Source organism: Pan troglodytes, chromosome 7, assembly GCF_028858775.2.
Source record: "Pan troglodytes isolate AG18354 chromosome 7, NHGRI_mPanTro3-v2.0_pri, whole genome shotgun sequence".
Lineage (NCBI taxonomy): Eukaryota > Metazoa > Chordata > Mammalia > Primates > Hominidae > Pan > Pan troglodytes.
Genome location: NC_072405.2, coordinates 125,834,736 through 125,847,686, shown reverse-complemented (window position 1 = coordinate 125,847,686; position 12,951 = coordinate 125,834,736). Strand labels below are relative to the sequence as shown.

The 12,951-nt window shown below is 35.1% G+C and overlaps 1 protein-coding gene across 10 annotated transcripts in view; it reads left to right on the top strand.

Annotated features, from left to right (window-relative positions):
* TRPS1 (transcriptional repressor GATA binding 1) overlaps positions 1-12,951 on the top strand; it is a 257,688-nt gene that overhangs the window by 113,974 nt on the left and 130,763 nt on the right. The window lies entirely within an intron of this gene.

Here is a 12,951-nt window from a genome sequence, read left to right as displayed (position 1 = left end):
GGAAGAAAAAAAGAAAAAGAAGTACTTGCCAAAGAAATCTGTTTTCTAAAATCCATAGAAAAGGTCATTAATGTTTGATAACATATTGGAAGTGTTCGGAAAAACTGTTAGGTTTTCTTTCTTGTTTTTAATAATTACAAAGGAATTCTTGATGTTGAAGCGAGAAACAGATGTTGAAATAATCAGTTTCATTTACCTTACATACTCCTACATTTAGGACATGTAATCTTAAGAGTCCGATTGAAATTCTACCTGATATGAAAGAAATTCTACCTGATATCTTACTGAATGTTGTAAGAGCGAAGTTAGCAGTACAGAAAAAAAAACCAAGTATATTTTTTAATTGGATTATCATTTAGGAACTATCCATTCAGAAGACTGTGAAAACTGTGATTGTTAAGTGTCTGTTAAACTGTGTTTGCCTTTGACAGTTAGTAGCTTCTAGGGTTTGGGTGTTTGGGGAATGTAGCTCCCACAGATACTTTGGGAAGAGATAGGAAGGTATCAGTAACTAGGAAGCAGAGAGTCCCTCAGTGTTTGAGGTAGAACCACTTATTTTCGCCCTCTTGCCCTGTTCCATTCATGCTCATTGTCAAACTGGTCTCAGTCACCCTGTTCTTCCCTTTGTCCTTCTCCTCACCTACCCCCGGGCCTCTCATCTCCCTCTTCACACTGGCACGCCTTTCAAAGGGCCTTCTCCTCTGAACCTGTGCCATCTAGAGCAGCTGCCCTTATCTCAGGACTCCATTGACTTGCCCCCTTTTCTAATCTGTTTGGAAGCCTTATCTCTTCGTTTTGGCCTCTACACTGTAATTTATTTCTGCTTCTATTATTACATTGATAAATCTCACATTTAACCAGACTTTGAGGGATATGCTGTTGAACTGATGTAAATCTTGAATCGAAAACTGTGGTGCAATCCTCATTGGTCATAATGTGTGGGCTGTTTTGCGCATAATAACTGATAGAGGCATCTCAGTTTTAAAGTTTGAGAATGAAGCATTGTTCAGTTTTGTCACCCTGAATCAATCATTTTATTTTGTGCATTGTTTTATCGTGATGTTTTTGGAATAAAGATTGGTTCTAGGAAAGGGGTGGGTCATTTAATTTGGTGATAACGGAAATGCCCTTCTACTTTTTAAGTGTCTTTGGTATGAGGTGGGGCCCTAGGTAGGGCCTGGATGTCTGACTGTCCTGTCATTTTGAAAAGCTCCCTTTTAAGACAAGTGGGACTCTACTCTTAGGTTATCTCTGAGGACTTGAAAGAAAGGGAGAAAAAAATCCTCCCCTATTATTCATTAATGACTAGAAATGCTGAGCCAGTTTCACAGATTTTCTTCTCTTGTTTGCTTTTCTATTAATATTAAGAATGCTTTTGAGGAACTAGTTTAGTGAATGGGAAAGCAATAAACACTTTTGTAGAAATGTTTATTAATATTTCATACTTTTAAACATTCCACACTCTTAAAATAGTTTCTTTAAAATTAAAAATGTTTTTATTAATTGTAGTATACAAATACATTTTAAGAATTTTTGGAAAAAAGTAAGTGTTTAATAAAGACTATAAATTTGGAATTCAAGTTTAGCAAATACTCAGCTATCAGAGCCTGATAATAAATTCATTGAAGTGTTAATTGTATGAGGAATATCATTAACTCTACATATTCTCTATTTATAATCAGATCACAAATTTAGATGATTTTCCAAATTTTAGCTATCTCTTTCTAAAGGATTCAACAGCCTAATATAAATTTATTTACCTCTATGCTACTGTGAAAAAGAAGAAGGGCAATGAAAGTTTCTAATATCTATCATCAGAGTATCTTAGCCTAGAAAACTAAATGTTATTGAAAATTAAGCTGCTTATATATGTTGTGGTGACATTTACATTCTCCTAAATAATTCATTGTCTATTTACTTATTACTACTTACTTATCAAAGCTACCTTCATATCAAAGAGGAAAATAGAATATTGTACAGTAACATATATTATCATAAATGATAAGCAGCAATAATGGTTTTTAACTAGCTAGAAAGGTTTTTAACAGCGTGGTCAGCCTAAACTTCATGTTAGTATATTAGTGTGTTAGTTAAGAAACTACTTTTTGAAGGATTTACATATACCTATACATAGAGTGAGTTAAACATTCAGAATGTGGATAATTCATTTGTTGATTCAGTCATTATTTATTTTTACAAACACTCTAAATGATCAAGATTCTGATCTGGGCATTGCAATTACAAAGTTGAAATATGCAAGGTTCCTGCCCAAGTAAAGGTGACATCTCAATAATCTTGGTAAAAGGCAATAAAAAATACTACTTACTCAACATAATAAAAAAATTTAATATATTATGATTTATATAATGTTATGTATAAAAATATGTAATTTTGGTACTGTTTAAAAATCAAGGTTTTATGTAAACTTAAAATTGGCCCACTATCATTAGGACACACGCTTTGAGTTTCTTTAGTAGCAGATGTAATACTTTTGTGAATATTCATCTTATTCTCTTGGACACCTTATCTCCCTATTAGGTAGTGATGCATTTTTACATTTCAGCATTCTAGAAGTGTGTAGTCTGTGACCATTGTACTAGGTCAAATTTAATTAGTTATTTCTTGGATGAACCTTTCACTGTGGATATTGCCAGGATTAAAGTTTGAAGGTAAGAGGGCTTTAGGGGGTGGGGGGAATTGCTGACAAATAAAGTACCTTCAATGAGTTGTATAAATTGGAGATTCAGTTTTTATAAGAGCTAATGGGAACACTTATTATAACAACCAAATGGTTACAAAAATTATAAGAAGAGTGTTATTGATATAGCTCAAATATGGTACAGTTTGCAGTTTGCTGGTTGTGTTTAGTTAAGTTACCAAGGAAGTTACTATGCTACAGTTTTTAATTAAAAATACTAATTTATTTATTTCTGTACTGTAACAAAGGGATATATTGCATAAACGACGTTCATTTGCTGTATAATATATTTCTGTTGAAAAGTTATGCGCAAAATTCTTAGTTTAATATGCGTTTGATTTTCCACTCATGATTCCTATCTTTGCATTAAAGTAACAGGATTATTGCTTTTTCATGATGTGAAGGGATAAAGTGGTAGGAGTAAACAACAGATCAGAATATCTTTTCATTTTTTTTAAAGAGGTGAAATGACTCCCTTAACAAATTCCAGCATTTTTAGATTGTAAAGTACATTATGTAACTTCATTCATCATGTAGACCTCAGACAGATACTTTAATTTTTTTTTTTTGAAAAGGTCTTGTAGCACACTTAATCTGCAGATCTTTTCTGGCAGGAGGAAAAAAAAGCATATACTGTTAGATTTGGTGACATAAAGGTCAAAAGATAAACTGTAAGTGATACTTACGTTTATTTTTTTGACAGTGTTAAATTAGCAACCCCTCAGACCTCTCTTGGAGCAGTACAACCTGAGTAATTGAACATGTCGCTGGGGAGTATGCTTGGTTAAGCTGATTCCTATTATGTTGACTTGTCAGGGACCAATAATTAAAGCTGAAGAGCGATGCTCATTAGTGTCTGCAAGATGATTCGAAGAATGAGAAGAAGTCCTTGAGGCACACCTGCAAAAGGCAGGCATTGCACGGAGGTGAGAGCAGACGGACTGGCCTGCTTTTCTGCTATGTTAGCAAGCCAGCGATAAAGGGGATACACTAAATTAAGTGTTGCAAATGTATTCTCCCCAATTTAGATTATAAAATGCATTTTACTTCTGCCTTTGAACATAATTTTATTCCAATTTTATTCCATGTAATCATATTTTGCTCAATTATGCTTTTAATGCTATATAAGATGTTTTAGAAACTAGATATAAGTCTATTCAAAAGCACTTTGAAAAACTTTATACTATGAATCATTTCATTCATTTTCCTGGAAGCATCATAATAATCAAAATCTGCTTTGCTTCTTTGAACTCTCAATACTCTGCACGTAAAACATGTGAGTTTTCCAGCTTTGATGATAAAGATTTTGGTGGCACACATTTGTCACATTTACTTTGCAAAAATGGAATTTTTAAATGTGTATTTAACATGCACTAAACCACATACAGTACACAAGCATTGGCTCCCGAGAAGGCCAGAAGAAGAGACTACATCATAAGTATAGAATTTATATTTATCACAACTTGAGCAAAGCTGTTGACTTTTGGAAACAATTCAAACTTTTTAGCACTGGAATGATACAGAAACTCAATCCTAAAGCTCTGAGAAGCATTTTTCTTCTTTTGAAATTTGCCTTAGGTAGGCTCACTTTTTACAAATCTATCATAAAATCACGGGATATACAAATATCCTAATATTTTGGAATATTAAGAAAAATAATTTATTGGATCTTTTTTCTGCAATCTGGTTTTGAAAAAAGTGCTTTATAGTGGTGAAGTGGCCTTTTTACTTCCACTGTTGTGCCTGTTAAATTTATCCTGTGCACTTTGGCTGGAGGGATGCATGTGCCTTTTATTCAGAGTGAAGGCTGGAGTCTTTACACAGAAGTCCTCCGTGTTTGTATCTTCAGGAGTCAGTTTGAGATTATCTCTTTGAAGAGGCCCTTCCTGAAACTAAACTTTGTAGAACTTGTATTACTGATATTCCATGTTAGCATGAAATTCTCCGTGTTTCTGTTTCCTCCAACTGAAGGAAGTCCCTCAATGGAAGGGACTGATTCTCGCTAATGTTTACATGAACAGTGGTTGGAGCTCAATAAAAGTTGGTTAAACTTAACATAGTCAAGGTGCAGAAGAGACTTGCAGGGTAGTTATAGATTTCCAAGAATACCAAGGGCTTTAGAAGTCAAATAGAACAACCTCCAACTCAATGCCAAGAATCTCTTACAGGATGTTCTTTAACAGATAGGTCCTCTCCTGGCTTGGTAGAAGATTTCCAGCACCAGAGAGGTCACTACTTTGCAAAGTAGCTGTTTCTAGATTGATCAACTCCAATTTATAGTAATGACAAATGGTAGTTAAAAGAGTTGTACTTTATATGAATTTGCATTAATTGTCATTTAGTCTTCACAGTATCCTTAAGATTTAGCCACTAAATATGATTATCTTCATTTTACAGATAAGGCTCCTGAACTTCAGAGAGGTTGAGTGACTTACCCAAAGCCCCACAGCTAAGTAGTGGCTGAGCCAGCATGAGAGTCCACGAGTATCTGACTTAAGAGCTGGAATGCTTTGGCATCATAGCTCACAGCTGCCCCTCTTGTTATTGTTACAGAACTATTTTTAATTACTTTCCTTTAAAAGCCCCACAAATCATTGGTTGCCATTAGAAATCATTCTTTTTTGAGACAGAGTCTTGCTCAGTTGCCCAGGCTGGAGTACAATAGTGAGATCTTGGCTCACTGCAACCTGCACCCCCGGTTAAGCAATTCTACTGTCGCAGCCTCCCAAGTAGCTGGGATTACAGGTGCCCACCACCACGCCTGGCTAATTTTTTGTATTTTTAGTAGAGATGGGGTTTCGCCATGTTGGTCAGGCTGGTCTCAAACTCCTGACCTCAGGTGATCCACCCACGTGGGTCTCCCAAAGTGCTGGGATTACAGGCATGAGCCACCAGGCCCAGCCTAGAAATCATTTTTGTTTTGTTTGTTTTCTTTAATAGAGCAAGGAGAGACTCTTGCAACATTTGTTACCTATCCAGGGTTACTAGGACAGCATTGCCCATCCTACAATTGCTGCATAGTAGTGGTATGAAAAAGCACTCCCCAAAACAAATAGATTCTTGAGTTTATCCAGTAAAACTCTAATTTACTCTAATTTAACACTTCCTGTGTCTTAAATCTTAACTCCAAAGGGCTGTTTTGTTTAGCTTTTTTTTTTTTTTTAATAGAGTATTATAGTAGAGAAGCTACTTGACCAAGGTTCCTAAGTCTGTCTGAGTAGCTGCAAACATTTGGGCGAACTACACAACTCCAGGAATATAGATAGCCCTTTCAGCTGTCAAAAGGGGACAGGGGAATCCCTTTTCTACTAATCGTCCATCTTTGATATTGGAGTACAATGGACTATGTATGAGAACATTCTTACCAATTCGTGTATTAAAACTTATAACTTTTGCTTAGAAGAATTTATGGTATTGATGTTATCATCTTATACAATATGATGTTTTCCTAGGACCTGTCATATTGGAAACATAATTGATACTGACTCTAGTTACAATTATATAATGCTGAATACATATTCATTTGCATGAAAGAGATTGACAGTGATTGAATTTAGCAGGATCTGTCATAAGCCTTGAGCATTCTTTTCTTAAAGGTTCCTGATAGCAGGGGGTTAGGGAGAGATGTTTAGACATTTCAATTTTTAAATGAATTTATTGATATACAGTAGGAACAGTTCAGCTTTCACATTAATTCATACATTTCAAAGATTTTTCTTTGTGATAGAATGATGTAAAGCTATTATATATTCTGCCCAGAATGTCTCTCATCTGTTTCTTTAAAAAACGTTAAAGCACCATTGAACCAATTTTTACGGTACTATTAATCAGTGTAATCAGTATTAATACACTACTTTACCAGCTCAGTGCCACTTGTCAGTAATATGACAGGGTGAATTTTACATCTTCTTCACAAAGGCTTTCATCTATTAGGGGGAGAAAAAGGAGATCAGGATTTTAATTGTTAGCAATCAGAAGCCTATGTGATTAAGACAGGCATTCTGAATAAGACACAGCACAGATTATACTGAGAATATTTTTCATCCTTTACTAATTCTTTTATGAATTTGAATGTAGTCTTATTTACCTGAAACTTTAATTATAGACTCAAAGGAGAGTAATATGCTTATTAGAAATATAAGAATTTAATGTTAAAGGTTTTAATGTGGTTCTGGCTGGCTTCTTTCTCTCTTTACATCTTGGCTTGCAGGGTTCCCAAATCCTCAGGTTTCCTCCAAATGAATGTTGTTGGCCAGGCGCGGTGGCTCATGCCTGTAATTCCAGCACTTTGGGAGGCTGAGGTGGGCAGAATCAGGAGTTCGCGATCAGCAGGGCGTGGTGGCGGGCGGGGCGCCTGTAATCCCAGCTACTCAGGAGGCTGAGGCAGGAGAATCTCTTGAACCTGGGAGGCAGAGGTTGCGGTGAGCTGGGATTGCGCCACTGCACTCCAGCCTGGGCGACAGAGTGAGACTCTGTCTCAAAAACAAACCAACAAAACCCAAAAAACAAAAACAAAAAAATGAATGTTGTTGATTTGGTTTCTAAAACTTGATTTCTTTAGGTTTAGGATTATTTATATGTATGTATTTTTTGAATCTTGCTGTGTCACCCAGGCTGGAATACACTGGTGCAATCATGGCTCACTGCAGCCTCAACCTCCTGAGTTTCAGTGATCCTCCTGCCTTAGCCTCCTGAGTAGCTGGGCTTAGAGGCATGCGCCAACCACACCAGACTCATTTTTTTTTTTTTTATGTAGAGATGGTGTTTCACTATGTTGCTCAGGCTGGTCTTGAACTCCTGACCCCAAGCAGTTCTCCTGCTTCAGCTCTCAAAGTGCTGGGATTACTGCTGTGAGCCACTGTGACTGGCCAGGTTTAGGATTATTATGCCTAGAAGTTTTCTCTTAAAATAGAAGTGATCCTTAGAGTAGCCACAAGTTAATTTATTTCTAGTGTTTACAACCCAGTACAGTTTAGTTCTCAGGTAATTAATTCACTGTTCAAAGTAGACAACAGGACACAAAAGGAAAACCCAAATAAGTGCAGCATAGAAGGAATGGTGGAGAGATGGCTAAGATGAAGGCCGCTACTCTTTGGCAGTGAAAGGAATGAAGCCTTTCCCGGGATGAGGGTAGCTCAAGGGACTAGGGACTGTGGCAAGATGGTGAAGAGTCTCTCTAGAGGGAGGCAGGTTGGGAGAAAACAGAGAAGCCTAAGAAAGAAGTTCTGATTGCCCTGAAGCTAATTACGGTGGCTGCCTTCTATTTGAAACACTAACCTGTGTGTGATGCGTTTAGTGACCAGAGAATCAAATAACTTGCTTAAAATCCTAGCTCTAGGGGCAGGTATTCACACTCAGGTCACTACCATACAGCCACAAGCTTAAACCCCATGCTTCACTGGCCCAGCTAAAGCTAAAGACTCATCGGATTATTTCAGCTTAGCACAGAGTTAAAAAGACGGAGAGGCAGAGGGAGAGAGGGCTATAGAAGGGAAGAGAGAGAGGGAGAAAGGGAAGGGGAGGGCGAGAGGTAGAGAGAGACAGAGAGAGAGAATTGAGTCATTCTTTGTTCCCTTTCCCGATTTAAAAAAGCAAGTGATGCTTAGAAAGTCAGTTTAACAAAGTATGGGTAATAAAAGCATCTTTTAATCATTTGCTATTTGATATGGCATTTTTATGATTTTATCAGGCATGAATTATACCATTTGATATATTTCTTAATATAATTAAAAAGTAAAATTAAGTAAACATCCCGTAATTTGGATGCTAGATTAAAAACTTAATTTCTAGGAAATTACAAAGTCTGTGATGAACTTCAAATGTAGTTGACAACTACACTGGCAGTTTTATTATTTAAACATTTGAACTGGACTTTGTGGGAAAAGTTAACGTAGGATTGGGACTTTTTCTTTGAATTATTTAATAATTGCCTCTTGTCCGTACTTGTGACATCTGTGCTTCTGTTTTACCAACCTGGATCTCGAAGGAACCTCTGCTCTGTGTTAAAAAGTAAGCAAATTTTAACGAAAGTTGCTTATTCAGCTCACAGTAATGAAGAGTTATGTAAACTGTTTTGCCCAAGTTTACAGATGTCTGCTTATATTAGGTACTTATAATAGTAGATATTTTGAAAAGATTTTTAAAAAGTAATTTATGGAAATAATTTATGGAAATGTTACATTAGTTAAACACTAAAACCTCCGTGGCTCTGTGTGTGTGTGTGTGTGTGTGTGTGTGTCACATTTTTACATGCCAGAGAGTTACATTTATATTTTTTCCTACTTTATCCATTGGATGTATATTATTTCTTGAAACACTAAGGATAAGAACATGCCAAATTCAGAGTTACTTACAAAAGCAAATATTATTATGCTATCACTGTTATATCTTTGAAATTAAAAACAAATAGTATCCCAGGTATCACTTAAGTGTATTAGAATATAGATTTGATTGTTAGAGAAAGTCACCTATTAGTATGATGTTTTTATATTTTTTGTTTATTTCGCATTTTTTAGCTAGCATTGGGAATCTTGTTAAAACTATTGCAAATACTTTTTAAATATATATGTATATAGTGTATACATATGTGTGTATTTAATTAAATGCAAGAATTTAATTTTTACATATTATATAAATATATATATTCATTTCAATTTGTTGCATGTTATTTATTTTGAAAGTTGCTTGCTGCCCACCATTGACATTTTCTAAATATGTTCTTACATATAAATAATGCTAGCTTAAGTTCACAATGTGGACAATTTGAAAAGATATTCTTTTTCTTTAGGTGAGAGATGATAATAATTAAAGACACTGTAATTCCATTGTTATATACTTTTTTGAGATCATAAACTGTTTTAGGTTATCTGCAAGTTTTATTGTACTCTGTGATATCTTAGATAAAAGAATTAAAATTGGTGAAATAAGTCGCAAGGTGTGCATTTCACTCAGATAACTTTCTATTCCTTTTCACTTCTTTGAATCTGTTCTTGAAATAAAACAATGAAGCCATTTGTCCTAAAAATAATGTTGAAAAATTGATTCATCAAGTATAACTAAAAGATAGTATGAATTTGACTGATGAGATCATTAGTTGTATTGGAATTTTTCATAAATCTGAATTGGATCTTTATCTAAAATATGAATGAAGAAATGGTCTGCCTAATTTTAATATTTTTTTAAAGTAAGTACAGTAAATAGTATAGGTCTATTTATTTGTTTTTAGTTTGGCCTTAATTTCAGATGGTTTCAAGGGTAGAATAATTGACACCATTGAATGCCTTGTGCTATTTTAATGACTTTCTGCTCTTTAAGTTAAGTTGTAGCAACCAATAATGTCCAAGGCTCTTAGGCATAGTGAAGAAGGGATATGAATTATCTAGATAGGAATTAGAGAGAATATTTAAGAAAACACAGAGTTAACTATTAAACTTGACGTCTTCCACCATCCAGTGAAAAATGCTACTGAATAGAGGAAGGAAAAGTATAATTCGTGCAGTTTAATTAGATAGGTTACCACACTGACACCAGTGGAAGAAACTCCAATGTGAATTCAGACAGCAGCACCTTATGTTTCTTTATTTCAGCATACTCGGTCATCAGTGTATTCTTTCTTCCTGTGCTTGACTGCATTTGATAGTAGTTTCTGAGTGTGAAAGCTTTGTCAAGAAGGATCCTTTCCAACCATAAGCGTGCATCCACTTTGGAAACTACCTAGAAAAGCTGCAAATGATAATTTTGATAAAGAGAATTTTGTTTGGAAGATACTAAAAATACAGTTAACAATGAGCAAATAGCATTCTCTGACTTACTCGAAGGACCAGTTTATATGTAATTTTAGATACCTGCATTTTTAAATGATTGTATTTATTAGTATGAATTTTAGAAAAAATATTAAAAGAGGGGAACCAAAAAAAGTTATATCTTGCTTTTTTTCTTGTCCTTTCCCTCCACCTTCTTCTCCTCCTTCTCCTGTAGTTAAGTTCAATTACTTGTAAAATCTGAGGTTCATCAACTACAGAATTTCACGAAAGCAAAAACTGGGAATTCTACAGAAGTTACACTGGAGAATGATTTAATAAATTAATGAAAGGGTGTTAACGAATGCAAATGTTACAGCATTGGTGGACGTAAGTGCCTCCATATCAGGCAAAAATGGTTGTGTTTGAATCCTTGTTGATAGAAATAACATTAAGTTATTATAAATATTGTACATGAAATGGGTTTTCTTAGGCTGCTGGATGTCTAATAATTTTAGTGAGTGAATCAATAAAATACAGCTTTTTAATTAGTATTTTTAGGTGTAGTTGGAAGAATTGCTTAGCACGCTGTGGTGTTAGGTATAGCTCTAGCAACATCCTCAGCAGATGCCAGGGAGGTACAGGACTTAGATTTCAGTGGCTTCCTGGCCCTTCCACCTGCCTCCAATCCAGCATTTTATAGGTCACATTCATGACATTCCTCAGGGTCAGGAAGTAAAATATTTTTATACATTAACTTATTAAATCCTCATAGTAATGCTATGAGATAGATACTATAACTCCCATTTCCCTGATAAGGCAAATGAGGCCTGAAGAAGGCAAGTGGCTGGCTGGGAGTTAAATTAGGCTACTTAGTGATGGGCTGCAATTAGAGATTTCATACTAGATCCTTCCTCTTAGCCGCTTGTTTCTTCTGCTTCCTTTCCATTGTTGTGTTCACAAAAATGCCACTTCACAGGTTTGAAATTATTCTCTTTTTAGCCTGAAACGTTCTTTACATTTCTTGATAGGAGGATTTTATTTTATGTCTAAATACATTTTCTTGTTCACTTTTGTCTTGATGAATTACAAGTAACAGTTTTGAAATTCCATATCTTAATGTTTAGGATATTTGCATTTTTATGTTTTACTATTAAGGGAACTGTCAATATTATGTTAAACAGACATGAGCATCGAATGTGTTGTAGAGCAATTTCAGAGAAATCACTTCTTAAATTATTTTTGTCAGGACAAATCAAAGAATTGTATAAGATAAGTAATTGATCTATAAACTGGTGAAGGGGTCATTTTAAAATCCAGGCTAATTTAAGTTAGATTCTTACTTGACTTACAGTATTGTGTTGGCTTTGGTTCATTTTTTTCACCTTCTCATGGTACATAAAAAGAAGAAAGATTCTTGGCTTAAACAAATTGCTAAAGTTAATCTTGTATGAAGAAAAAATAAGGACATCATTTTTCAATTTGCTAAAGAGAGTTAGCCTCAATTTTTAAAACTTTTTATCTTGGTATATAGATATATATTTTTTAAATGCTCACTTGCATATCTTAGAACCAAAGGCCTAATAACAAAAAATAAACACTTGGTTCTTTCAGAAGAAAAATCACAGATGGCTAAAAAAATTTAAAAAAATTATTGGATCTTTTGAAAGCTAATTGGCAATTTTTATGTCATTGCTAATCTTGAAAGAGACAATAGATAAAACTCCATATTAGAGGTGGATGTGTAATACATAACCCAATAGCAATAGCAACAGAGCTGACATAGCCACAATTGAGTTTAATCCTTGTCACCTCTATGTGGTACACTGAGGTCCTGGAAGCTGTGTCTTTTGCATAAGACCATGCCTGCTTCCCTGTAACAGTGATAGTGAGGATAACAACAGCGAGCTCACTTACTTATTTTCCCTTTGTGTTTCAAGTGGTGTTGAAAATATTCTCAGTCTTTTTTTTTTTTTACCCCTCTGTCCTTTGGGCCTCCACATCCCTTAGGACACCAACCTGCTTCAAAACTGCCATAATGACTTGCTGAAATCGTTTATGTCAAGGTTAAGGAGAGTATAGATTCTCTGCTTTTTGCAAGTATAAAAGAGAAAATGTGAGTCTTCTCCCTGTATTTGTTCAATAAATTGAAAGGAGAAAGCTTAAGCTTGTGCTTTTCCCTCATGGAACTATGATTATTTCGGAGTAGGTCATATTGTGGGACTTAAAACTGTAATTATAGCATTGGGCAGTTCTCTCATAATAATAATAGTTAGCATTTATATAACCCGTTTCATCTTCAAAGCATTTCACAGGCACTAATTAATCCTCACAACATGTCTGTGAGGTGAGTATCATCATCCCCATTTTACAGATGTGGAAATTGATTCAAGTAAGTTAAGAGTCTTGCCATGGGCCATAGGAGGAAGTCAGAGTCTAAAAGCAGGGTGCAAACTTGGGAGTGGCCGGCGCCTAAATCCTTTTCCACAGCCCTAAATTAGACCTTCTCCCTTT